The following is a 23,869-nucleotide window of genomic DNA, read 5'->3' on the forward strand; positions in this document are numbered from 1 at the left end:
TAGGAAGCTTAGGTTGTGTACTGTTCCTTACCCATCCCAGCAGAAGGCAGATATAGAGAAGGGACTGTCCCCGAAAGACCCGTGGGAGAGCCTTTTGGCTAATGGAGTGGATCCCCGTGCATGCCGTGCAAAGCCCACAAGTTCTTGAAAACTTTGTGTCTGGAGAAACCTCACGAGGATGGATTGAAAGAGACGGTAGAAAATGAAAGAAGCTTTTGGGTTCCCCAGGTGTTACTGACAGGAAGCAGGTTGATAGCACTTCTCAGCTGCAAACTTGTGCTATCTTTCACGAGAAAGGCAGAGTGACTCAGAGGGGACATCAGAGTGACTCAGAGAGCCCAGAGGCAGAGTCCAGAGCCTTGGAAGGGTTAATCCCATGGCCTTAAAACCTGTAAGAGTTTGCTCGACTTGATTTTAAAATTCCGTTGGACCGGCGACATTTCCCCGTTTCGAACCAGAACAGAACGGTCTTTTTTTTGCCTGTCTCGCCACGTATGCTGGGAGCGTTGGGGGCACGTAACCTAAATTCCTTAGGTTCACGGGTCCGTAGGCAGAGAGGAATGGCGCCCAGAAGCTGTCCTGAATGAGTTGTACTCGGAGAATCCATGTGTATTTCATTTCGATGATGCAGGTTTGGACTTTGGAGCCGATGATACTTACATGGCATTTTGGACTTTGAACTGATGCTACGATAGGACGAGACTCTTGGAAACCTGGAAGGGGGTGAATGTATTTTGCCTTTGGGAGAGCTGTGAATCTGCAGACCGTGGGTAGGCAGAATTCTAAAACAGCCCCCTGCCCCCGATTCTACACCCTGATCCCTGAAACCGTTAGTATGAGGAATTTCTGCTCCCATGATCATGTTATGTTCCCTGGCACAGTTGACCCTGAGAAGACCCCAGTCCAGCCCTGTCCAGACTCCTAACCTACGGAAGCGAGTGTTAATAAGTGGGTGGTGTTTTAAGCAGCTGCTTGTGGTGTCAGCAGTCGGGCACGAACTGCCTTGGCAACAACATAAGGACCAACTCTCATCTCCTGCAGCCTGAAAGCAGAAAACCTGAAGATCAGGCCCAAGACTTAAGTCTAAAAGTAGCAGAGCTCCAGGGCCACCTGGGTGGCTCAGTCGGTTAAGCGTCAGACTTTGGCTCGGGTCACGATCGCACAGTTTGTGAGTTCGAGCCCCGCGGTGGGCTCTGAGCTGACAGCTTGGGATTCTCTTTCTCCCTCTCTCTCTCTCTCTCTCTCTCTCTCTCTGCTCCTCCCCGCCTGTCTTAAAATAAATAATAAATAAACTTTAAGAAAAGGGCTCCAGATAAAGTTGAATTCTTATCCACTGAGACCATCCTCATCAGGGGCCTGGTTGGGAAGGGGTGGGACCCCTGAGGTTTGTAATGGAGACATCGGGGTCCTATAAGTTCCAGATCCCCTTTAACCCCCTGGGACTGCAGAAGTGCCCCCTGCCTCCCAGTAAGAGGCCAGTGCTCCCCTCTTGCTTAAAGAAGATGCGGAGGCCTCTGCCTCACCCCTCTCTGGGTCTACCCCACCCCTTCTCCTGGCCACCAGGCCGGTCACAGCCTAGCTAAGGAAGTGCCGGCCTTGCTAACGGAAGAAAAGGACGATGCCCGTTGTCACCTTGTGACCTCTTAGCGCCAAATCTGCAGTTCATTCCCCGCTCTGTAAAAATGGATCTGAACCCTTTACACAGCTCACCTTTGCTGGTTGGCGCAAGGTCAAGCTTTGTCACTAGAGGGCCGTGGAGAAACTTTGCAGGGGAAGAGGGGTTCTCCTTCCCAGTTCTACGGTGGAACTTCTGGCAGGTTCCTGCAGCTTCTCCAGCTCTGGCTTCTGGGGCGTGGGCAGCTGGTCCATTGTCTGGTCCTAGGACCCTGCCGTCAGCAGCCCCCGGAGGCCAGCAGCCTTCCCCAGCACTCCCCCCGAGGCACTTTTAGAGTGGACCACCTCCTGTGACATACCTCCTCGTGCACGGATTTCCCAGGCACCCGAGAGGGCAGATTTTGGCGAGTTCTGCCGGACAAATTTCCAGTGAGACCCATTGCCCAGCCCAACGACTTTCCTGCCATCCGATGAGCCATGACTGCGTCCTCTTAATGAGATCTAGGTCCCTGCCGCAGGGAAGCCTCTTGAGGGCCCTGTCTCGGCATTAGGGGTGGCGGCTGGTCCTTACATCTGCTAGTCCCATACACCTCTGAGTTCTCGTTGTGTTTTACCGGCCAACCCTTCGTTACTCCAGTTCCCTGTCATACGTCCTTATTTGCATATTAAACGTGCCCTGTTCAAATCACTGTGTGGCTTCCGTCTCCTGATTGGACCCCGCCTGGTGTGGGCTCTGTATCCTGAAGTTGCATAGACCCGGCCAACATGTACTGATAGGAGCCGGGACGGGGTGATGGGGCTTGGATTGAGGGATGTGGGGTCCCATGGGGTTGGAGGCAACTCCCGAACAGCGATGGGGATGACGGGATCCTTGCATAATAGAGGCCAGATGGTAGTAAACATCAGCAGCAAGTGAGTTCAGTTATCATAATGAGTGGCCGCGTCAGATTTGGGGCCGGAGGTGGGGGGTGGGGGGTGGGGGGTGGGATGGCAGAGCTGTGCAGGTGACTGATTAGCACAACATGCCAGGAGCGGTGATCTCCATTACAGCCCCGTTAAATTCCCCAGTCTGGCCCCTGCGAAAACCAGACAGAGCCTCGGAGACCCGACTGGACCACTACAAACTCAACAAGTCGTAGGTCCACTGAAAGTGCCATGCAGCTGTGGCATCTGGGCGAACGCTGAATGACACGGCCACCGATCTGGCGAATGCTTCCTTTTCCCTCCCTGCCAGGCGAATCAGGAAAAATCCACATCCGTTTAGAGGGGTACAAGTATATACGTCGTGCTCTAATTCCCCCCACCTCCTCCTGTGTCGCCTCCCCCCCCCCAAAGGGACCTTTGTGACATCCCGAAGAGTATCACCGTGTTCCACGACAATAGTGACATCCCGTTCGTCAGACGGCGTGGGCGACAAGTGGCAAGTATTTGGAGGCTTTGCTGAGACACATGTACTTAAGGGGGGGTGGTTGGAAATAACCGTTGAGAAGATTCAAGCACCTGCCACGACCCACCGTGAAACGCGTAGAGGTCCCGTGATCCCGGGCCTCCGAAATAAAGGACGCGTTGTTTCATCCTGCACTTCCCACCCCAAGGAGAGAAGTCCAGTGCCCGGCAGGCCTTTCTGGATTCCGAAGGCATCTTTCCTCGCTTTAGGAATGCTGCTCCGACTCACGTAACTGATGGCACCGAAGGCCGCCAACCTTGGGTGGGGTGCCGAACAGGAAAGCGTTCTTCAGCAGGTCTAGGCCATGGTACAGGCAGGTAAGGGCCAGACAACGATGACATTAGAAGTTTCGATGAAGAAACCGTGTGGAGGTCATGGCAGGCCGCATCGGGAGAATGATGCAGGCCGTGGCCCATGCTATCTGTGTAAGATCATCATAAACCACTTGCAAAACAGCTTCTGGAATGCTGGATCCTGGTAGGCACAGAACACCTGACCATGGCCATCAAGATTCACGCAGCCAGAACTTTCCCTCGTGAGCTCCGTGTGTCATGTCCCGTGGGCCTAAGCAGCACTCTGAGATGCAAAGAATACACCCAGGAGTGCACTTGAGCAAAAGAAAGGGGGCACAAGTAAGACATACGAGGAAGCTGCCCAAACATGTGGCCCGGCCCCCTCTCCGTGCGATTCACCACTCTTACCCTGGTGCCTCTCCTCTGGCTTGCGTGTATGGTGGCCACGAGGGAGCAGGGGTGGGGGGCGCTGGTGGAGGGTCCTTTACGATCATCTGAAGGCAGAGGGGAAAAACGCAGAGCTTGGTTCACAGATGGATCGTCTTGCTGGATGCCAGCTGGGAACAGACTTTGGCTGCACTACAGTCCTACTCTGGGGCAGGGGGGGTCCCGAAAAACAGCCGTGAGGGAAAACCCCCCCAGTGGGCAGAGTTCTGGCAGTGTCCCTGGACATTCGCTACGTGTGGAAAGAAAAGTGGCCCAAGGTAAGAATATACCAGAGACATGGACAGCAGTGAATGGCTTGACTCGTTGGCCAGGGGGTTGAGAAATAAAGTTTGGAAGGTCAGGGACAAGGAGGCATGGTGAAGAGACACGGGGACGGGCCTGTGGCAATGGGCATAAGATGTGAGATGAATTACACATTAATGCCCCCCAGAGGGCATCCGCCATGGAAGATGCCCTTAGGCAACGATGTAGACTGAAAAACGGGGCCGCTTGACATTAACCAGCCTCTGCCATTGGTCAGCCCAGTGCTCGCTCAATGGATGCGCGAGTGGAGATCCATGGGAGTAACTCACGAAAGCTATTAACTGGGTCAAATAGCACGAGCATCCACTCACCAAGATTCATGTAGCGGCTACCAACCAGTCTGCCAGTAAGAGACCGGTGCCATGCCCCTAATACGGCACCACCTCAAAAAGATCAAGGTGATTAGATTGGATCCCTTCCACTCTGGACGAAGCAACAGTTCATCCTGACTGGAATCAACACATATTCCGAGTTTGGGTTTGCCTTTCCTAGAGTTTCTCCTCCTGGTGAGTTTCTCTGGTAGAGCCCTGAATGATACAGGGCCTGTGCCAACATCACTCTCTGAGGGTTGTTTTTTTTTTTTAAGTCTTATTTTTACTTAATTTTTGAGACCGAGAGAGAGCAAACAGGGGAGGGACAGAGAGAGAGGGAGACAGAATCCCAAGCAGGTTCCGGGCCGTCAGCGCAGAAGCTGATGTGGGGCTCGAACTCACAAACCGTGAGATCATGACCTCAGCTGAAATCAAGTCGGAGGCTTAACCGACTGAGCCGCCCAGGCGCCCCACTCCCTGAGGGTTTATTTAAAAAAACAAACCAAAAAAAAGAAAAACGAAAAACAAACAAAAAGGAGTCATGGAGTGGGCAGTAAGCCTCGTCCCAAATCACCAGTTTCCGGGGAACCCAACTTAAGAGCACAGCTAACCTGTCCCAAGCACCTGTTGTGTGCCGTCCGTTAACATGAACTTGACGTCGCAGCTGAGACCAGGCAAGAAGGAAACTATTCAGGGCCACAACTCCGCAGCCTAGCATTCTGTGCTGATGCGCAGGGTTAATCACCACAAATGATGGTAAAGTCACATTTCGTAGTGTCGTCAGTGGATAACAGGAACGGTAACCACGGAGTGTGGCCGACCTGAGTGGGTGGGCACAGATCAAGCCAAAGAAGACTTTTGCTGGGCAGTTCCCCCAGCCCCTGGGGAAACGGGCAGGTGTTGACGCTGGGGGTGGGGGGGGGGGGGTCAGGGGTCCCCAGGGGATGACTGCAGGAGAACAGTCCCCAGCAGCCCCTCGTGTGTGAAGTGACCACACCAAGGGGGTCAGAAGCAGAGGAGTGATAGACTGACCAGTCAGAGTCCCCGGGGTCAGGAATATTGAACCGAGAAATGGAAACAGTGGGTATTCAGCATGTGGAAATCACTTTTCTTGCTCTCCGGTTGTGGCTTTGTGAAAATCAGTTTAGGAAGGCACTGAGCGGCTTTGACCTGTGCGCTGATTTCACGGCTGGGTTCGTGCTTGGTCACCCGCCGGGCCCCGGGTGGGAGGATATGCGTTGCTGGAGGCCAGCGCGGTGGTGGACGAAAGTCTAGTGACCTCATCGGGGAAAATGCCCGCCCGAGGCAGGCCCCGGGGCAGCAGAACTTTTATAAAGAACAGGCATGTAGGCCAGCTGAGGTGAATGATGGTGGCTTGAGTTAGCAAATAATATCCCAGACAATCTTAGACCACAAAATAATGCTCAGCCTGGAAATCTACAAAATTAGAACGTCAAACATTAGCTAGTTACAAATTAAGACTCCTTTATATACCTCCCTCGCCGTGGGGAGCCCCATCTTGCTGCCCAGATCCCTACCACAAGGAGAATGAATGCCATTATGTATTTGGGGATGATGTGACATGTTTGGGTTGGCTCTATCGGGACTCACACCCACTGTCTTGAATGAAAGAACAGGACCCTTTTCAAAGGATTTGGGTTTTTCCACTTCTTTCTGATCCAGGATTTTAGACCCTAGGGACAGGTCAGGGAGGGAGCTGGGGACTTGGGCTCAGGAGACAGTGGATGGAGAATCTGAAACCCCCACGGACCTGGGGGAACCCACTCTGGCGAATCCCAAGATCACGGCCTCGCTGCGGCTCCTTCCCTCAGGAAGTCAGTCCCAGGACCTCCGTCTGGCACCCCTTTCTCGTCCCTTTGCTCGCATAGTAGTGTTTCTCTTATTCCAGTCTTTAAAAATAATACAAAAATCCGAATTTCTGCATATTTTAAAGGAAGGGAAGCAATATACAGACGGACCCCAAAAAAGCAGTAAGTGCCCACCTCATTTTTGTCGGAAAGTTATTCCTCAGTTGCATGTTTAACACAGCAAGTTGCCTTGTATTAAGGCATTTGCCTCCTCCGAGCACCCCATGCCAGATGGCAGGGACCGGGGAGTCTGGGCACCAATTTCTCCACCAGTGGAGAAGCCACACACAGATAATCAAGACCCCAATGCTCGGGTTCGCCAGGCTATACTTCCGGTGCCTACGAGGGGAGAAAGAAATGGAAACTGCCTTTCCTAACTCAGCCTCTATCCCAACCCGCCTGCCTGGGCCAACCATTCATCCCTCAAAACCCAGCTCAAGTATCTCCCCCTCTGCGTATGGGGGTCTTCCCCAAGCTCGTCCCTCCTACGCTCTGCCCACGACTGTCACACTTCTCACATTATTTATAATTAGCGTCTGACCTGTTTGTCTCCTAGTCTGACTGCAAGGCTGAGTGAAGAGAACACTCTCTAGCTGTAACCCATGGCAGGTATTCGATATGCAAAGTAATTACGACGAAATTGCTTCAGGATGAGAAGGATGGGATCTTGAAGGTGGCTTCCCCATTTAAGAGTCTGCGACGACCACAGTCTTACTCCCAAGACTGGGCCCTAATGGCTGAGAGGCATTAGGTGAGAGACCCAGGATTCGTAAACCCTCAAGCTGGTCTCTGGGGCGCAGAACTAGATTTATACATTATACACACAGGTATGACAAGGATTTGGGGGTTCAGGCATGCCTCTCTTCCTTCCGCGAGTATAGATCGGTCATCTGAAAGCATTTTTGAGGTCAGTCATCACACTCTGAGACGAGATGGCGTTTCTCTAACAGGTGAGAAGACGGAGTGGTTCTCCGAGACCGTGGGGATGAAGGCAAAGAATGTCTTAGAAGGGTCGAGTGATTTCCTCAACCACATGCACGTTGAGGGTGATCTAGTTTTTTTTTTTTTTTTAAATGTTTATTTATTTTTGAGACAACGCGAGAGACAGAGTGCAAGCAGCGGAGGGGCAGAGGGAGACACAGAATCCGAAGCAGGCTCCAGGCTCCGAGCTGTCAGCCCAGAGCCCGACGCGGGGCTCGAACTCACCAACCGCAAGATCATGACCTGAGCCGAAGTCGGACGCTTAACCAAATGAGCCACTCAGGCGCCCCGAGGGTGATCTAGATTTTGAGCAGCATTCGCAGTTCCCCCTGTGGGGTTGACCCTTGATCGGGGTTGACCAAGGAAGTCTTGACACGGGCAGCTGTCCATTTCCTCACTGCACTGTCAGGGGGCAGGGCGGGGATCTGGGAGGCGCTAGTTTTGATGTGGGCCTTTTAAGTAGAGGGTCATCCTTGGTGTGGTTTGAAACTGTGCCTTCTGGCTGTGCTTGGACAATAGCTAAATTAGCCCTCTATGAAGACGGGGAAAGAAGGGAGGTCTAAATATAATCATGGGACACAGTTTGAGATTCGCCGTGGGTAGAATGCAAGAGCCCTAAGCTGAGGTATAAGATAGTAGGAGATTCAAATCCATTTCCTATCCCCACTTTCCCAGCCCTGGCCAGTTGTTTTTTTTTTTTAATTTTTTTTTTTTAATGTTTATTTATTTTTGAGACAGAGACAGAGCATGAACGGGGGAGGGGCAGAGAGAGGGAGACACAGAATCTGAAACAGGCTCCGGGCTCCGAGCTGTCAGCCCAGAGCCCGACGCGGGGCTCGAAATCACCAACCGAGAGATCATGACCTGAGCCGAAGTCGGCTGCTTAACCGACCGAGCCACCCAGGCGCCCCCCTGGCCAGTTTTTAAAGGTAGAGAAAAAAAACACGGGCAACACCGGGCAAACCAGGTCACTGCGCATTTCTGCCCTTTCCAGGTACCAGAGAAGAAAATGCCATTGTGTGTGTGTGGCGGGGGGGGGGGGGGGGGGGGGGGGGGGGGGGGGGGGGGGGCTCAAGAAAGGAGGGGGTGCGGTGTGCCTGTTGCTGCCAGGCTACAAATGTCAAACAAGGTTGTGCAGGTGATTTGTGGAACCAGAGGGTGAGCCCCTATAACACTCCTGCCCCGCCGGTGGAGACAGATTTTATTAGAAACCTTCCATTCTGTTTTCCTGGCATTTGACTAATTTAGCCAAACCACACTTTGGCAAAAAGTCTGGCTGTCCTTAGCCCAAGGGTGGATTTGATTTCATTTGAAGTAGGGTACGGGGTGTTGGAGAAAGGGCCCTGGGCTGGGCAACAAAAACGTGGGCTAGGCGCTGACTTACAGTGGGGGGCCTTGAACACGTCGGGGGGGCCCCACTCTGGGCCTGGGTTTTCGCATCCGTCAAACCACAGGGTTGACCCGTACGTAGGCTCGGTCCCCACCTTCCTCTGCCATAGGATGTCATCCTATAGCTCTAGGGCTGGCTCTGGTCCTAGATCAGGGGCAGGGGCAGCGGAACCGAGTGCAGGAGCGGAGGAGGGGACCCAGCTCAGGCGGTTGGCGCCCCCTTCTTCCCCGTTGGCTCTGCTTTCGGGCGCCCGAGTTGCCAGCTCTCCGATGACCAAGCGGCGGGGGCTGTAAAGGAGGCTCCGGGAGGCGCCCCCTCTCTCGCGGGGCGGGGCCGCTGCGGGCGCTGGGCTCCTCTCCCCCCACCCCTGCTCCCCGTCCGCCGTGGGACCGCACCCGCGCCGGGACGTGGCGCCCGCAGAGGCGTGCCCGGGGCTGGGCGGGGGCCGCTGCCCGCCGGACGCCGGGTCCCCGCCGCGGCCGGGCTCGTCCTTCCTGGACGTGACACGCTCCGGGCTCCTGGCCACAAATAGGAAGCGGGGGGGGGGGGGGGGGGGGGGGGGAGGACGCCCGGGGCCGACGCGGCGGCGGGTAGCGTGCATGCGGAGCCCCGGGAGGAGGGGCGTCTGCGGGTGTAGACCGCGGGGAGGGGGCGCGGTGACACGCGCGGTGACACGCGCCGGCCGTCTCCACTTCGCGCGTCTGGGCCGGGTCACCGCCCCCCGCCGCGGTCTCAGTAGCTGTTCTGTGTCGGCGGCGTCGGGGCTGCTGATTGTCTCGCGCCCAGACTGGCTGGCTCTGTGCAACTTCCAGACGCCTCTTTGGGGCAGGTCCGGGGGGAGCGGGGAGGAATGCTGATTGCCAGCAGCCAGGCACACAACCTTGCCTCCGTGCTCCCCTCTTTTGATCCCCTTAGGGCATCCTGGCCGCGCGCACGGTGGGGCAGGGTCGGTGACCCCATTTTACGGAGGGCAAAACTGAGGGGAGAAGCGACTCGGCCAAAGGCATATCTCAAGATACAAGTAACGGAAATGAGAGAACTCCCATCCCTCACTGCCGTCCCCCCCTCCCCCCGGGGTGAGGTCCTGGGCTCAGAAATCTCCCTCTTTGTCTGTCTGCGACCTCTGGTAAGGAACTGGCCATCAGCAAGGATTTCCAAGCCCCGAGGGAGGGAAGACTGAGGGCTCCCATCCTGTGTTGGGCTCCCGGCCTTCCTTTTGTGGGATGACACCACCCTCCCCCTCCTATCTGTCTTCCAGGCTCCACCTTTTACCAGCTTCAGTCCATCAGGACTGGAGGCTGAGAACCAACTCTCCAACTTTCTCATTCATAAATCCGATTAAAGACCACTCGAGTGTTCTAACCTGTGGAACTTAGGCAAGCCCCTAGCCCATTTTGGGCCTCAGTTTTCCCACCTATATAAGAGAGGCTATGTTACCCCCTAAGAAGCCTTCCAGCCCTCATATTCCAGGATACTTGGATACTTTCGCTGCAGGCACCAGCCCGCCGTGAGGAATGAAACTTCCTTCCTTTTCTCTGTATCTTAATTACAGTTGCCTTCCCAGTGCCTGTGCAGGTAAGGGTGTTCCGCAAAGGCGATTGAATAAGTATAAAGGTCTGCCTTTGCCTGTCCCTGTCTCCTAACAATGCCTGACGATGACCAAAGGCAACGAGAGAAAATAGCTGTGCTTAACTGCCCTTCCGAGGAATCTCCGCATCCCCTCGTGGGACAAGGAACAGACGCGGCCACCTCCCGAGGCTGATGGGTCAGCAGTAATACTTTGGTTCAGAAGCCGGTGTGAATTCGATCTTCTCCCCTCGCTTACTGCTTTGGGCCACATCGCCTCTTGGAGCCCCTGCATCCTGAGGTGTTCCCGGGCCCGCGGATAAGTCAGAAACCGTGGCTCCCGTTTTTACAGATGACCAAACCAAAGGAGTGAAGGGACTCAGCCCAGAACGCGCCACAAAACACGAGAGGGTGGGCACAAGACCGTTTCCTCTTTTTTTGGATGGAGATAATAGTAACGCCTGCCCTACAGGATTCTGGGAAACCCAGCTGGAACAGAAGAGGCTGTTAAGCTGTCAGCTGCCGGGTGGCAGGTCCTGTGGCAGCAACGGTGCCCTGATTTCCCGGTGTGGGGCGACGGGGAGCTTTCTCAGCCACGTGCATCCGGGCGTGGGCCCAGGACACACAGGATGAACGAGACGCGGTCTTTGCCTTGGAGGAATTGAGACTGGAGCTAGAGAACAGCCCAGGCCACCGATTCGCACGACACCTCAAGGCAGTTTTTATAAAGCAGACAGCCGTGCGGCACGAGCACCGCCTCCCCGCCGGGTGTACTGGGTTTATTTTGGTGTGTGTGTGTGTGTGTGTGTGTGTGTTTTAAGTGCATTTATTTTGAGAGAGAGAGAGAGGGAGAGAGTCCCAAGCAGGCTCTATGCCCAGCACTGAGCCCCACGCGGGGCTCGATCTCACAACCGTGAGATCGTGACCTGAGCCGAAATCAAGAGGCAGTCACGTCGGCTGGCTGAGCCACCAAGCGCCCCTGTTCTGTTGTTTCAACACCCCTGCCATCATTAGCAGCTCCCTCAAGGGAAACACGCACAGCTCAGGGCTTGCCACGCCTCGCTCACTTCGGGTGCCACACCCGAGGGAGAGCTTGGCTGGGTGACTCCCCCCGTCCCCCTTCTCTCAAGGTCTCTGGGTCACTCTGTCACCCCAAAGGCCTTGGGAACAAGTCTGCTGGCTTTCCCTGCGGTTTCAGCTTCAGTCCGCGGTGGGAACAAGGCAAGGGTTATATTTGGCGTGTTACTTTTTTATTTTTTACCTCGTGCTTGAGTGGTGCTTTAAACGTTTATAATGTCTTTTTCAAATAAACCGACGTTTATTTACGGGGGTATGCGGTTCGGCTACCTACGCGTGCGCTACGAAATTCACAAGGTACAACCGAGAATACAGTGGTGGGTACGTCTCCGTGCCTCCCCTGCCTTCAGGCCTCCCAGCTCTCCTCCCAGGAGGTAACCACCCTTACTAGCTTCTTACATGTCCTTCCTAGAAGGAAATCCCCTTTTGAAACGAAACCATCCCTGGAAACATACGTGTAAAATAAATAAAAGCAAAGCCCCTCCCCTGCTGCAGCATGGGAGGGGGGCAGAGGGAATTTACTGAACCCCCCCCCCCCCGCCTTTTGGCAGCCCCAGTGGCTGCCTCCTTGGAACCCAGGGGTTGAAAGACCACAGTCTCTGGGGCGCCTGGGTGGCTCAGTCGGTTGGGCGGCCGACTTTGGCTCAGGTCATGATCTCGCGGTCCGTGGGTTCGAGCCCCGCGTCAGGCTCTGTGCTGACGGCTCAGAGCCTGGAGCCTGTTTCAGATTCTGTGTCTCCCTCTCTCTGACCCTCCCCCGTTCATGCTTTGTCTCTCTGTCTCAAAAATAAATAAACGTTAATTAAAAAAAAAAAAAAAAAAAGACCACAGTCTCAACTCATCTTCGGGGGCGGGGGGGGGGGGGGGTGGAACATCCTAGTGGCGACAAGAATTTAGCATCCCGATGGTCAAGTTCAAGGTGGGAGAAGGCGTTCCAGCTCAACTCTCCCAGTGGGGGCCCCGGATACCCCCAGTGCTTGGTAAACTCCAGCCGCCCCCGCCCCCATCCCTCAAGTCCGTGGGAAGTCTGCTGTGCACAGAAGTCTGCTTGGAGCCCTTGTGTCCCCTTTGAACATCCGCGTCCTGATCAGTTCGAGCGTATTTATGGAGACCTCTGAGGTGCCCGACGCAAGAAGCTCCAAGCAGTTTAACACTAGTCCCGCCCACCCGTGCTCTCGGTATAGCTGGAGAGAAGAGACACAGAAGAAGCGGTAAGGACATAAGGCAGGCGTGTGCTGGGTGAGGGGTCAAGGCAGGTGGGCAGGCAGGTAGGCCATCCTTGGATGCCAGGGAGCGGGACAGGGCGGGGATGGAGAGACAGAAGGAAGAGCGGATCAGGGAAGGAATTCAGGAGGCACTGCCTTCCAAGGAAGCGCGGCCACGCTCCCTGGAGATTCGACAGGAGGTCAGAGTCTTAGGAGCAGCAAATCAGGCCCTGAACGCCTAAGCCAGCTTCATTAAACCCACTGGCTTGAGGGGCTTGAGTTAGAGTTTAGGAAAATCTTTACAGCACTAAACGTCCCTCCTTCAAACCTAGAGACCCCCCCCCCTCCCTCCCTCCCCAGAGGGAGAATACCTTCTCCCTAGGGAATACCTACCTCCATCCTTCCACCTGCCTCACTCACCTCCAAGCCCACACTGGCTTCCCGCTACTGGAAGGCTCTTCTCCAGATATCCGCACAGCTGAATCCCTCACTGGGCCCCACACCTCATCAGTAAGGCTTCCAACTGCCCTTGATTAAGTATCACCCCTCCCTCCCGCTCAGTACACTTCCCTGCTCTACGTTGCCCATAACACCTACCATCATCTGGCACTCAATATGTTTACTTGTCGGCTGCCTCTCCCATCAGATGTGAGCTACAACAGTCCCAGATACGCAGTAGGTAAGCAGCAAGCAAACGTTGAATGAATGAGTGCATGAACGGTCTGTCTTAGTGAATCTCCAGAGAATCCTCCCTAGGATAGAGCGGGTGCTCCTGTTGGCCAAGAGCTTGGGTTTCGCGGACGGCGGCGGGAGGCAGCTACATCCCGGTGGGATTTCACCGTGTCGTGAGCAGCGGTAACCAGCTCGGTCACACATCCCACCAGGAGGTACAGGTGCCACGTTGAACCAGCTCCTCACGTGGACGGTGAGGCTCCCTGGGGGGGAGGGGAAGACCGGCCCTGGAAAGGCTGGGGATGAGCGAGTGCAAGGCGTGGTTCCCTGCTCCCTGCTGCCTGCACGCTGCCTGGTCACCCCAGACACACACACACACACAGAGAGAGAGAGAGAGAGAGAGAGAGAGAGAGGAGGCAGTCAGGCAGGAGGAGAGTGATGGTGAGGCTGCCTGATGGGTGTCGCCTCCTTTCCCAGGACTCAATGCCCTTAACCTGCCCTTGGCTCCCCTGATGAGTCAGCAAGTTCCGGTCTCTGAGGTTCATTGCAGCACTTCCCCCCCCCCTCCCCGCCGGGGCGGGCCAGAGGATCTTGAACAACATTAAGTAACACACCTAGGAAGGCAGGAGGCTCAGATAGCCAGCGGCACAAGAGTCATCCTGTCCAAACCTATGTCTCTGTACCAAGGCCCCCCCCCCCCCAGCCCAGGAAACAGCTGGTGTTGGGGACGTGGGGATGGGGCAGGGGGTGGTCCTCAGTCTCAGCTGAAAATCAGCACCTTAGGTACAGCAGTTGAAGAAATACAGTTTCAAGGCAGCAAATCCTCACCAAAAAAAAAAAAAAAAAAAAAGAATGTAGATGTGTTTTGCTTTAACTTTACAGGAAAACTGAATATCTACCAAGTATGGTCAAAGGGATGCTTCCTCATTTTATTTTATTTTTTTAATTAAAAAAATTTTTTTTAACATTTATTTATTTTTGGAGAGACTGAGAGAGACAGAGCACGAGCAGGGGAGGGGCAGAGAAAGAGGGAGAGACAGAATCCAAAGCGGGCTCCAGGCTCCGAGCGGTCAGCCCAGAGCCCGACGCGGGGCTCGAACCCACGGACCGCGAGATCGTGACCTGAGCCGAAGTCGGACGCTCAACCGACCGAGCCGCCCAGGCGCCCCTGAAATGTGGCACTTTCTAATTTACAATCTGCCCTCAAAGATGTGAGTACTTTCACACATATATATTCCCATTAGAGTCTCAGAAGACCCTGTGGGTTACCTATGATGATCCCCATTTTCCAGAGGAGGAAACAGAGGCCTACAGTGGGCATGGCACAGACTCCAGCCAAGCCTCCCGCCTTGAAGCTCTTCCCAGCGCACCACACTGTCCCCATGTGATCCCTACAGCTCTGGGAGGCTGACCCGGAGCAAGAGGCCGTGATGCACGTCATAGGTGAGAAAACCGACTCCGGGAGGCGAAGGTTTCGAACGGATTCCCTGGCTCAGAAGCCTGGTCTTTGAAGTCAGACAAACCTGGGCTCACACACCTTCGTTTTTCACTCCCTAGCTCCACTTGGCACATACTGGGCCTCAGTGGGCCTCAGTGTCCTCATCTATAAAATGGGGCCAATGATACCTACGTCACAGGGAGCCGGGAGGGGGAACTGACGCGCATTATTGCTTAGAGCGGTTCCTGGCCCATAGCGGCTATGAGGATGCCCGCCGTTCTCGTTAATTTCGCCGTATCGCACACTTGGGTGAAATATCCACGGAGGGGTGTGACGGTGAGTCTCTTCCAGGGGCAGGCAAGCGGGCGCCTCCCCGCCTCCCCCCTCCCCTCACCACCCTCACTATTCCAGAAGGTCATCCCAGGCTGGTTCTCTCCCAACCCCCAGGAGCCTCCGCGCCACCGCCTGGCTCCACCTCGCGGCCACCGGGCCCGTGGCCACCCCACCTCTGCCTGCGGCAGGGCCCAGAGCCTGGACATGGCTGGCAGGACGCCAGCTCCCTTGGTAGGATGCCCCACCACTCCCTCTGGGCCCCTCTATTCTGGGAGCTGTAATTTAGACGGCCTTCCCCGCCCCAGTTGCTATATCTATGGCAGCAGTCACTGTGCCCGCGGGCCCTGCCCACCCCCTACGACGCTGCCTTTTCATAAACAGCTCCCAGGCTGCCCTGTTATCTTGGGTTCCTTGCCTCTGGGGAGGAGGCCCTGCCACCCTGAAGATACAAATAACCCCTCAATCCTGGGGGAAGCTGGCCTGATGTGGCCAGAGGCGGGATGGAAGCCTCACCCACGGGAGCCCAATATAGCAGATCTCAGAACCTGACCCTGAAGTCGGCCGGGGCGGGGTAGGGGGACAGGAAAGAGAAGAGCCTGCCATCATCCTCCCGACACTCTGAGAACTGGGCTGGCCTGGGCTGTGGTCTCCCCAAAGGCCACCCTGCTCAGCCACAGGGCCATGAAAAGAAGGAGGGGCAGCCAGTAACAGCAACACAAGTGATCTTCCTAAAACACAGATGTGATTGTGTCAGCCCCTCGCTCCAAACCTGCAGCGGTTCCCCATGGCCCTTAGGGAAGAAGCTCACAAGACCCTCTGTCTTCTGCCCTTTCTACCACCTCTCAGACCTCAGGACCTTTGCACGAGCTCTCCCTCTTTAAAGTTTTCCTCTTTATCCAACTCCTATGCATCCTGCAGGTCTTGGCTTAGAAAGCACTTCTCATGGAATCTTCCCCTGACATCACCACACGTATACACGCCTCTGGTCCTCCCCCTTGAACTGGGTTGGATGTCCCTCCCATGTTCACCAGAATCACTAGGCCCCTGCTGATGCGCCTTGTCTGTCTCCCTAGCAGACTGTAAGCACTCCCAGGGCAGGAACTCTGTCTTGCTTATATTGTTCCTCCAGAACCAAGGCCAGTCCTGGTTCATGAAAAATTTGTTGAAAGAATACATGAGTAAGTAAATAAACAATTCCTCTGTCCCCTGGGATGAGTGGGTCTCTTGGAGAAAGACTTGCTACTTTGTGCCCTTGATTGTCCCAGGAAACCCCGTCTTCAGGCTCTGTCCCTTCACCCTCTGTGTGTAACTTCAGGCTTCCTGCACTGATCTGTCCATCCTGATCTGGAAAATACGGTGGCTATGGCCATGGGCCTGCTTGTGGGGAGCCCTGAGGGATTCTGAGGACGCAGAAAGGACATGGCAGGCATCCCTGGGTTGAGGAGGAGGAGGGCACAGAAAGAGGGAGTCCTCAGGCCATGGGTCACTTACAAGCAACATCTGTCACTGAGAAGGAGGGCGAGTGTGCATATCAAATGGGCGGTTTGGGGCACTTTCTGCTATGACACGGAGACGCTTTGTATTTTGCTTGCTTCAAAAAAGGAAAATGGCAAAGAATAACCTACAACTATAGCAGTAGGATTGGAGTTAGATTTTTCTACCAGTCAGCCCCATAAATTAGTGGAGGGCCTCTGAAATTTGAGTATCTGTGTGTCCAAATCGCATTTCCTCCGTCATTTCTCTTGTCCTGCCGTCTCGCTTGGATTTGCCCCGGGTCACCCGCCCTGCCTGGAGGCTGGGAAGATCTGCCTGTGCGGCCACTTCCACGTCCTGAGAACCTGAGACCCACTCCCAGGACCACCGCCATGAAGCCAAGGTCAAGGGAGAGAAGAAGAGAGCAGTGGGGGCTCAGCAGGCCACCTCCCCACTCCTGGAGGCCGCAGGATGAGATGGCCCAAGACAGGCCTGGTGAGGACAATCAATCCAGTGGCAAAATATACGAAGTTGGTGCCCTGGGCGGGTCACGTGATCTAGACATGCTCCCACCCCAGGGCCTTTGCACGTGCTGTTCGTGCTGCCTGATTCTCTTTTCCCCTCAGATTTCTATAGCGCTCACTCTCTCGGGTCTTTGCTTAACTGACCCCTTCTCCGTCAGACTTTTCTTAGGCCCCCTACTTAAATCGAAGCTCCCCCCCCCCCCCCCCCGCCACCATTTCCCTGCTTTATTTTTTTCCATAGCACTTCCTGCTATCTGACATACTGGGTTCTTTCCCTCTCTCCCCCCGCCCTTCCTTCCTTCCTTCCACGGTCTGCCTCCTTTAATAGAATGTGAGAACCATAGCAATTGTGTTTACAGGTGTATTTCTGGTTCTCTATTGCTGAGTCACGGATCACCCCAAAAAGTCAGCAGCTGAAAACCAGCGTTTAGTTCTCCAAGTGCCCCGACGAGATGGCCGAGTCACCTCGAAGCCTGACTGGGGCTGGAAGGGCTACGCCCAAACTCACTCATGGGGTTGTCGCCGGGTCTGCCCTGGCTGCTGGCCCGAGGCTGAATTCAGTTCCTTGCCTTGGGAGCGTCCCCCGTAGGGAAGCCTGGCGGCCGAGCGACGATCCAGAAAGAGGGGAGAGCAAGAGAGTGAGAGAGAGCGCCTAAGATGAAGCATCGTCTGTCCTGACCCGCACCGGCTGAGCCGGGCCTTGGCTTCTGCCCAGCGCCACTGGTCACTCAGACCGACTCTGGTACAGCGTGGGAGGCGCGGGCATGACGGCGTGGACACCAGGGTGTGGGCTCAGCCCCGAAGGATCATGAACACCTGCTGCTCTCCTCGGCCCCCGCACCCCCACCCCCACCTCTCCCCTGACGTGTGACCTTGGGCAAGTTCCTAGACGCGGAGGCCTGCCGTGGGGATGTAAAAAGACGAGGCGCTAGGCATCACAGTGTTTGACACACACACGCCCTCAGTATATGTCACCATCGTGGGCAGCTGTTGCTCATACGGGAGGGAAAAACCAAAGTATCTTCCTGGAGTCAGGAGCCGTTTTAGAGCTGGGGGTGGCGCACGCGCGCATGTGTGTGTGTGTGTGTGTGTGTGTTTCTATACGGTTCTCTTCCCAGAGCGCTGGCTGAGAGCAGCTGTCCCAGGTCGGCAGCGCCTTGGGTGAGTCATGCGGGCCAGACAGCAGGTTTATCACTTGGACCAGACGTGGTCATGTGTTGGGGCCTTCGTCACCCAAACAGGCGGGACGGACTGACGAGCACAGGGGCTGCTGTCCTTTTATACCGAGTTAGCCGGTGATTCTTAAACGTTTTGCAGAGCGGGGAGGGAAGGACGGCTGGAGTCGTGGAAGCTTTTTGAAAGTTTACGTGAAAAATGGACAGTTATACGTAAACACACAAAAATTATCCATGATAAGCTCAGGCCAATCACAGATGGACCCCAGATTCCCAAGGCCAGCACTGGACTATGGCCTTCTCGAAGGCAGTGGTCGACTGGAGCACGTGTCTCCCGAACCGATGAATGAATGCACGCCTACGTGAACGAATAAAAAACCCCAGAAGGAGTCAAATAATGGCCCGAAGGCCAGAATCTTGGAATCTTTGCTGGCTGGCAACGCATCCTCTCCCCTTGTACACTTGGCCTCGGCAAAGCTGGCTGGGTTCAAAAGACCTGCATTCGGGTGTTGCCTTCGCCACCTTGGACTCACCTAACCTCTCCCGGACCCATTTCCGGCATCAGGAGAATAATGTGAATTGCAGAGAGTGTGTTGTAAGTTACACAGCTTGCTGGTAAAACAAGGGGCTCTCGTTTTGGCTGGACCTGATTCTGGACGGTGCCTCTTCTCCAGCACAGACCTGCCTTGAGGGTGGACAGATTCCTCCCTGGAGCCCTTAGCTGCTGGTCCTTCCTTTTGTGAGCACATCCCCCGCCCCTCCCAGTCAGACGACCCAGCCTTGGGTCATTCCAGGCCTGGATTGGGAATCCTGCAGTCATTCAGGCCACAAATATATTTTTTTGAGCAGCTACTCCAGATCAAGGCGTGCACGGGGTGCTCCCCAGCACCTAACCACCATGGGAGCAAACCCATTATGGTGCCTGTCCCCGTGGAGCTGACAGTCTAATGGAAGCAGATATTAACCAGCCAGGAGAGGCCAGGGTGCTGTGGAGGTGTGTGATCAGAGGTCCTTATCTCCGGAGGAGAGGGAGGGTGTCTGGGGAGGCCCAGTTTCCTTTTAGAAGTGACAGATGAGGGGCGCCTGGGTGGCTCAGTCGGTTAAGCATCCGACTTCAGCTCAGGTCACGATCTCGCCATCCGTGAGTTCGAGCCCCGCGTCGGGCTCTGGGCTGATGGCTCAGAGCCTGAAGCCTGCTTCCGATTCTGTGTCTCCCTCTCTCTCTGCCCCTCCCCCGTTCATGCTCTGTCTCTCTCTGTCTCAAAAATAAATAAACGTTAAAAAAAAAATTAAATAAAAAAAAAAAAAAGAAGTGACAGATGAGCTGAGCCCTGAACTCAGTGGGAGCCCATCAATGGGCTAGGAAGTCCTCTGGAAAGAGGCTACAGCAAGTGCAAAGGGCCTGCGGTAGCACATTTGTAAGTCCAAAAGAAGGTTATTACACAGAGGGAGGGGGACAAGGATGCAAGAAGCAACCAAGGACGTGAAGCAGGCAGAGGCGAAATCACCTTGTTCACTTTAATGTGACATTTGCAAAAATGAAGGAATTGGAGTGGCGTATTTCAAGTCTCCGATAGCCGTTACCCCGAGGGAAGGTGTCTTAGAGGCCAAATGAGAGGAAGTGCCCTAGCAGGTGGGATTTGAGTCAGACTGCAAGGACTTCCTGGCCCAGAGGGGACCCTGGGGGGTTACTCTCTCACTCCACCTGCTGTGTGTGTGTCCCAGGTAGCAGAATGGGTGTTTGCACTCTCACTGTCTCCTGATGCCCTATCCTCGCTGCTTACTGAGCGGGGACAGCGAACAGCCCTGTAGGGGTGAGTCTGTTGTGGGAGAGGGACTGCCTGGGGTGGGGAGAAGGTTGCCCTGGAGTGTCTCCAGGCTGCTTGGGGAGGGGGACGTGGGGAAAGACAGGAGGGGAAGCCAGCAGCCACAGCAAGGGCAGGAGTTGGGGTGGGACAGGGAAGGAGAGTGGTCAGAAGGGGGCACCCCTGGGGGAACTGAGCCCTGGATTATGAGTCTCCTCCTTCTCCCGGAGGCACCTCAGGTCCCAGCTGCTGAAGTCCGTGACAGAATCGCCCTGGTGGTCACAGGTAGAACAGATATGTTCTCCGCCACTCTTTCGGGAAGGCCTGTTGGCTGGTCTCCGTCTCCTCTCTCGACTGTAAGCTCCTTGAGGGCAGGGTCCACGTCTCCTCAGTGTCTGATCTCCCAGTGCCTGGTACAGTTAATACTCGCGGAATGAATGCAAGCACCCACGGGGAGCGCCTGGGTGGCTCAGTCGGTTGAGCATTGGACTCAATTTGTTTAGGTCGTGATCTCACTGTTCATGAGACGGAGCCCCGTTCTCACTCTCTCTCTCTCTGCCTTGCCCTCCCCTCTCTAAACAAACAAACAAATTAATTAATTAACTAACTTAAAAAAAAAAAAAAAGGAACCCTGCAGCTGACTGCCTGAGCTCAAATCCTGCTTTCGCCACTGCCTAGCTCTGTGACCTTCGACAAATTACATACCACTCTGTGCCTCATTTGTCTCCGTCTGTAAAATGGCCGGGCTAACAGGTCCTAGGTTGATGCGAGCAGGAAGAGACCTGAGGCTTCTAGAACACCGCTTGGCGCACAGCGAGCGCTCCATCAATGCTAGTGATTGCTGGCTAGGAAGAAGACAAGAGACCTGAAAGAGGATGTATTCGGCTCTGGTCCCTAAGCCCCCCCCCCCCCCCCCCCAGCACAACGCCTTAGACCCAAGGGACCCACAACAGAACTCGCAGAACTGCCTGAAGGGGGCGCTCCCGGGGGCCTCTTGCGCTAAGCCCACCTGCGTCCGGTGCCAGGTCACTGAAGGCCCTCCGCCTTCTACAGAGAAGTGCAGACCTGAACATCTGGGCTGACCGCCACTTGCCACACAGCGTCCTTGGGCAAGGCGCTTTCTTAATGTCCCCAAGCTTCTGCTTTTTCACTTGTATTACGGAGAATATTAAAAACCCATCTTGCCAGGGTTGTTGTGGGGATTGATTACGTGCCCAGCACAAAATCCTCCTTCCCGCAGGTGGAGTGTAGGATCGGCCCCTCCCTCTAGCCCTGGCCCCTCCCCCCACCAGGTCTATTGCAGAGCTGGAGTCCCTGGTCCTGGATTCCTGGCCTCTCTGGCTGTGACACCAAAACCTGAGGCGAGAGTCACGCCCTCTTCAGCTCCCTGGAAGAGACCTATTGCAAGTCAGACACGAGAGTTTGAAAGACACAAGAGTTTGAATTAAGAAAAAAAAAAAAAAAAAAAGAGTCACACCCTCTTTGTGAAGGCCACCTGGAAAGCCCCGTACCTGGACACCTGAATCAGGGTTCACCAGAGTCCCCTGTCCCCACAAGCTCTCTCTGCCAGATTGACTGACCGGAGAGTTCTAAGGTGAATCCCACGGGAGGAGGCTTGTCCAATCGCCCAACGGTGTTCATTGGCACAACGAGGGGGGAAAGTTTAAGAGAGGCAGGATTGTGTCCGAAAAAGTTCCGTGTAGGGGGAACTGGGAGTTTCTAGATTTATTCCACAAAGGCGCCTTGCACGTGGCTCCTGTGAGTTTTGGTGCTCCCGTGGCTGGCAGGCAGAGGTGGGCAGTAAGAACTCGCTTACTGTAAGCACCAGAAAAGTTACCCGCCCACCCCACCCCCAGCCCCAGCCCCAGCCCCAGCAGTGAATCTGGAAATAGCTGAGAGGGCTGTTAATTACATCAGGATCAGGGTTTGAATCGGTACCTCCTTGGGGCATGTGACCCTGGGCAAGCCATTTGACCTCTCTGAGTGTCAATTTCCCCGTTGTGAAATGGGGATGATACTGGAGGGACTTGGTAGCGAGGAGATTCAACAACGGAGCAGACACAAACGAGGCACTAGGTAGAACCAATAATACAAATGTGGTCTCCGCCTTCCTGTTGCTTACAGGCCAGAAGGTGTGGGGTAATGGTTGAGACAACCAGGCTGGAAGACCACCTCCAGCGTTCCCCGGCTGGGTCAGCTCCACTCTTCCTGCCTTGATCTCCCTACAGCGAAAGGAGCGGTTTCACAGAGTGGTGAGGATCACACGAACTGACACATGGAAACATACTGACGGCATTAACCACAAGTTCTGGAAGCACACAAGTCAGTTTCAGGAGGAGCTTCAGGGGGCGCCTGGGTGGCTCAGTCATTTGAGCGCCTGACATGGGTGCAGGTCGTGATCTTACAGTTCGTGAGTTCGAGCCCCGCATCAGGCTGTCTGCTGTCCGCACAGAGCCTGCTTCCCGTCATTCTCTGTCTCCCTCTCTCTCTCTGCCCACCCCCCCCCCCGCCACGCTTTCTCTCACTCTCAAAAATAAACAAACATTAAAAAAAAAAAAAAAGAAGGAGCTCCAGAAGGAGCTCCAGGAGAGGCTGGACTTGCCCAGCAAATGGGGCAGGAGCGTACTTGAGGACAGAGGTCCCCAGGAAAGATCAGGTGTGCCAGAGTGCTGGAAGAAAGGGTGGGCAGTGAGGACAGAGGCATGAGCAGCAAGCCAGGGACAGAGTTGGGACACTAGAAGTCACTGTCGAGGGTTTTAAGCAGCTGTAAAGCATTCGTTCTCCTTTGTGTATGTGGAAACATGGCACACATCTGTCCGCTTCTTTCATGTACCCCCAGCTCCCCCCCCCCCCCCCCCCCCCCGACACAGGGTAATTCCTTGCTGACCCGCATTCCCTCTCTGGTTTCCAGCGCCATCGGATGCCACATCACACAGGGCCTTTGCATCTGCTGGCTCTCTTGGAGGAGTGGAGCAGGGGCGGGGTGGGGGTGGGGGAGGGGGGGCGGTTAGACCCAGGCAGCGCCTAATCTCTGCATCCACACATTTCCTTTGTGACCCCATGAGCCAGGTGTGCCTGGGTCTGAACCGGGGCAAATAATTTCCCCTGTTGTGACTATTCAACCGTAAGTGCAGCGACCTAGTACAGCGTCTGGTTCAGAGCACGTTCTCAGTATATACAAGTTTCAGCTCTCTGCTCTCAAAACAGAATCTTCTCTTCAACCATCCGGCTGCAGGGCAGTCGGGGGTAGGGGAGCAGGGGAGCGTGGCTAGGCACGGACTCTCGAAAGCGGGTTTTTTTATTTACAACATCACTTGCAAAGGGCAAACAGTTGGGTCCTTAAATCAGGGTTTATGGGGTAGGGGGAGTGGAAGAGTCTCTCTCCCGGCCATCCCCCGTAACCTGTAACGGGGGAAGGGTCCCAAGAGGCGAGGTGCTGGGACTCCGCGCGCGGAGGACAGAGCGACGCGCACGTGGGAGAGGAACTGCTTTCCCCGGGCTGGGTCAAGCCGTACCTACCGCCAGGCTTCGGAGAGAAGAAGGGAACGAGGGCTGGGCGTGGGGGTGCATTTCTGCAAAGCTCAGGGCTCAGCGCCCTGGAGGCACAGCCCTGACACTTCTGGGTGTACGGGCGGGGCTGCACGTAGACCCCCGCAGCCGCTCCAGCGAGGGTGTCCCCCACCCACGCTCCTCGGGAGGGACGCGCTCCGTCCCGCCTCCCCTGCCCTCTCCCCTGCCCTCTCCCCGCCCTGCGCGCAATCCCACCTTCGCTCCGGCTCCGGGAGCCTCCCGGGCAGCCGGGAGGCGTGGCCCGCGGGCGGCCCGCCCCTTTGATGTGCGCCGGCACCTCTGTGATTGGACAGTCGCTTGTGACGTGAGGGGACTGCGGTGGGCCCGGGTGCTGCGGCAGCCGCAGCGCCAGCCGCGGCTCGGGCTCCGGCTCCCGG

General features: G+C 55.4%; 2 long non-coding RNA genes across 2 annotated transcripts; both read right to left on the minus strand.

Annotated features, from left to right (window-relative positions):
- Nucleotides 1-2,604: 2,604 nt before the first annotated feature.
- On the minus strand, nt 2,605-7,918 carry LOC144614236 (uncharacterized). The gene is made up of 3 exons (XR_013551857.2): nt 5,027-7,918; nt 3,763-3,848; nt 2,605-3,668 (listed from the first exon to the last, which is right to left on the minus strand). It is a non-coding gene; the product is annotated as an uncharacterized LOC144614236 (long non-coding RNA).
- An 11,274-nt stretch (nt 7,919-19,192) lies between these two features.
- LOC132687798 (uncharacterized) lies at nt 19,193-23,707 on the minus strand. Its single transcript, XR_009614263.3, has 2 exons — nt 20,624-23,707; nt 19,193-20,496 (listed from the first exon to the last, which is right to left on the minus strand). It is a non-coding gene; the product is annotated as an uncharacterized LOC132687798 (long non-coding RNA).
- Nucleotides 23,708-23,869: the final 162 nt, after the last annotated feature.

This window comes from Panthera onca, chromosome E1 (genome assembly GCF_046562875.1).
Source record: "Panthera onca isolate mPanOnc1 chromosome E1, mPanOnc1 haplotype 2, whole genome shotgun sequence".
Lineage (NCBI taxonomy): Eukaryota > Metazoa > Chordata > Mammalia > Carnivora > Felidae > Panthera > Panthera onca.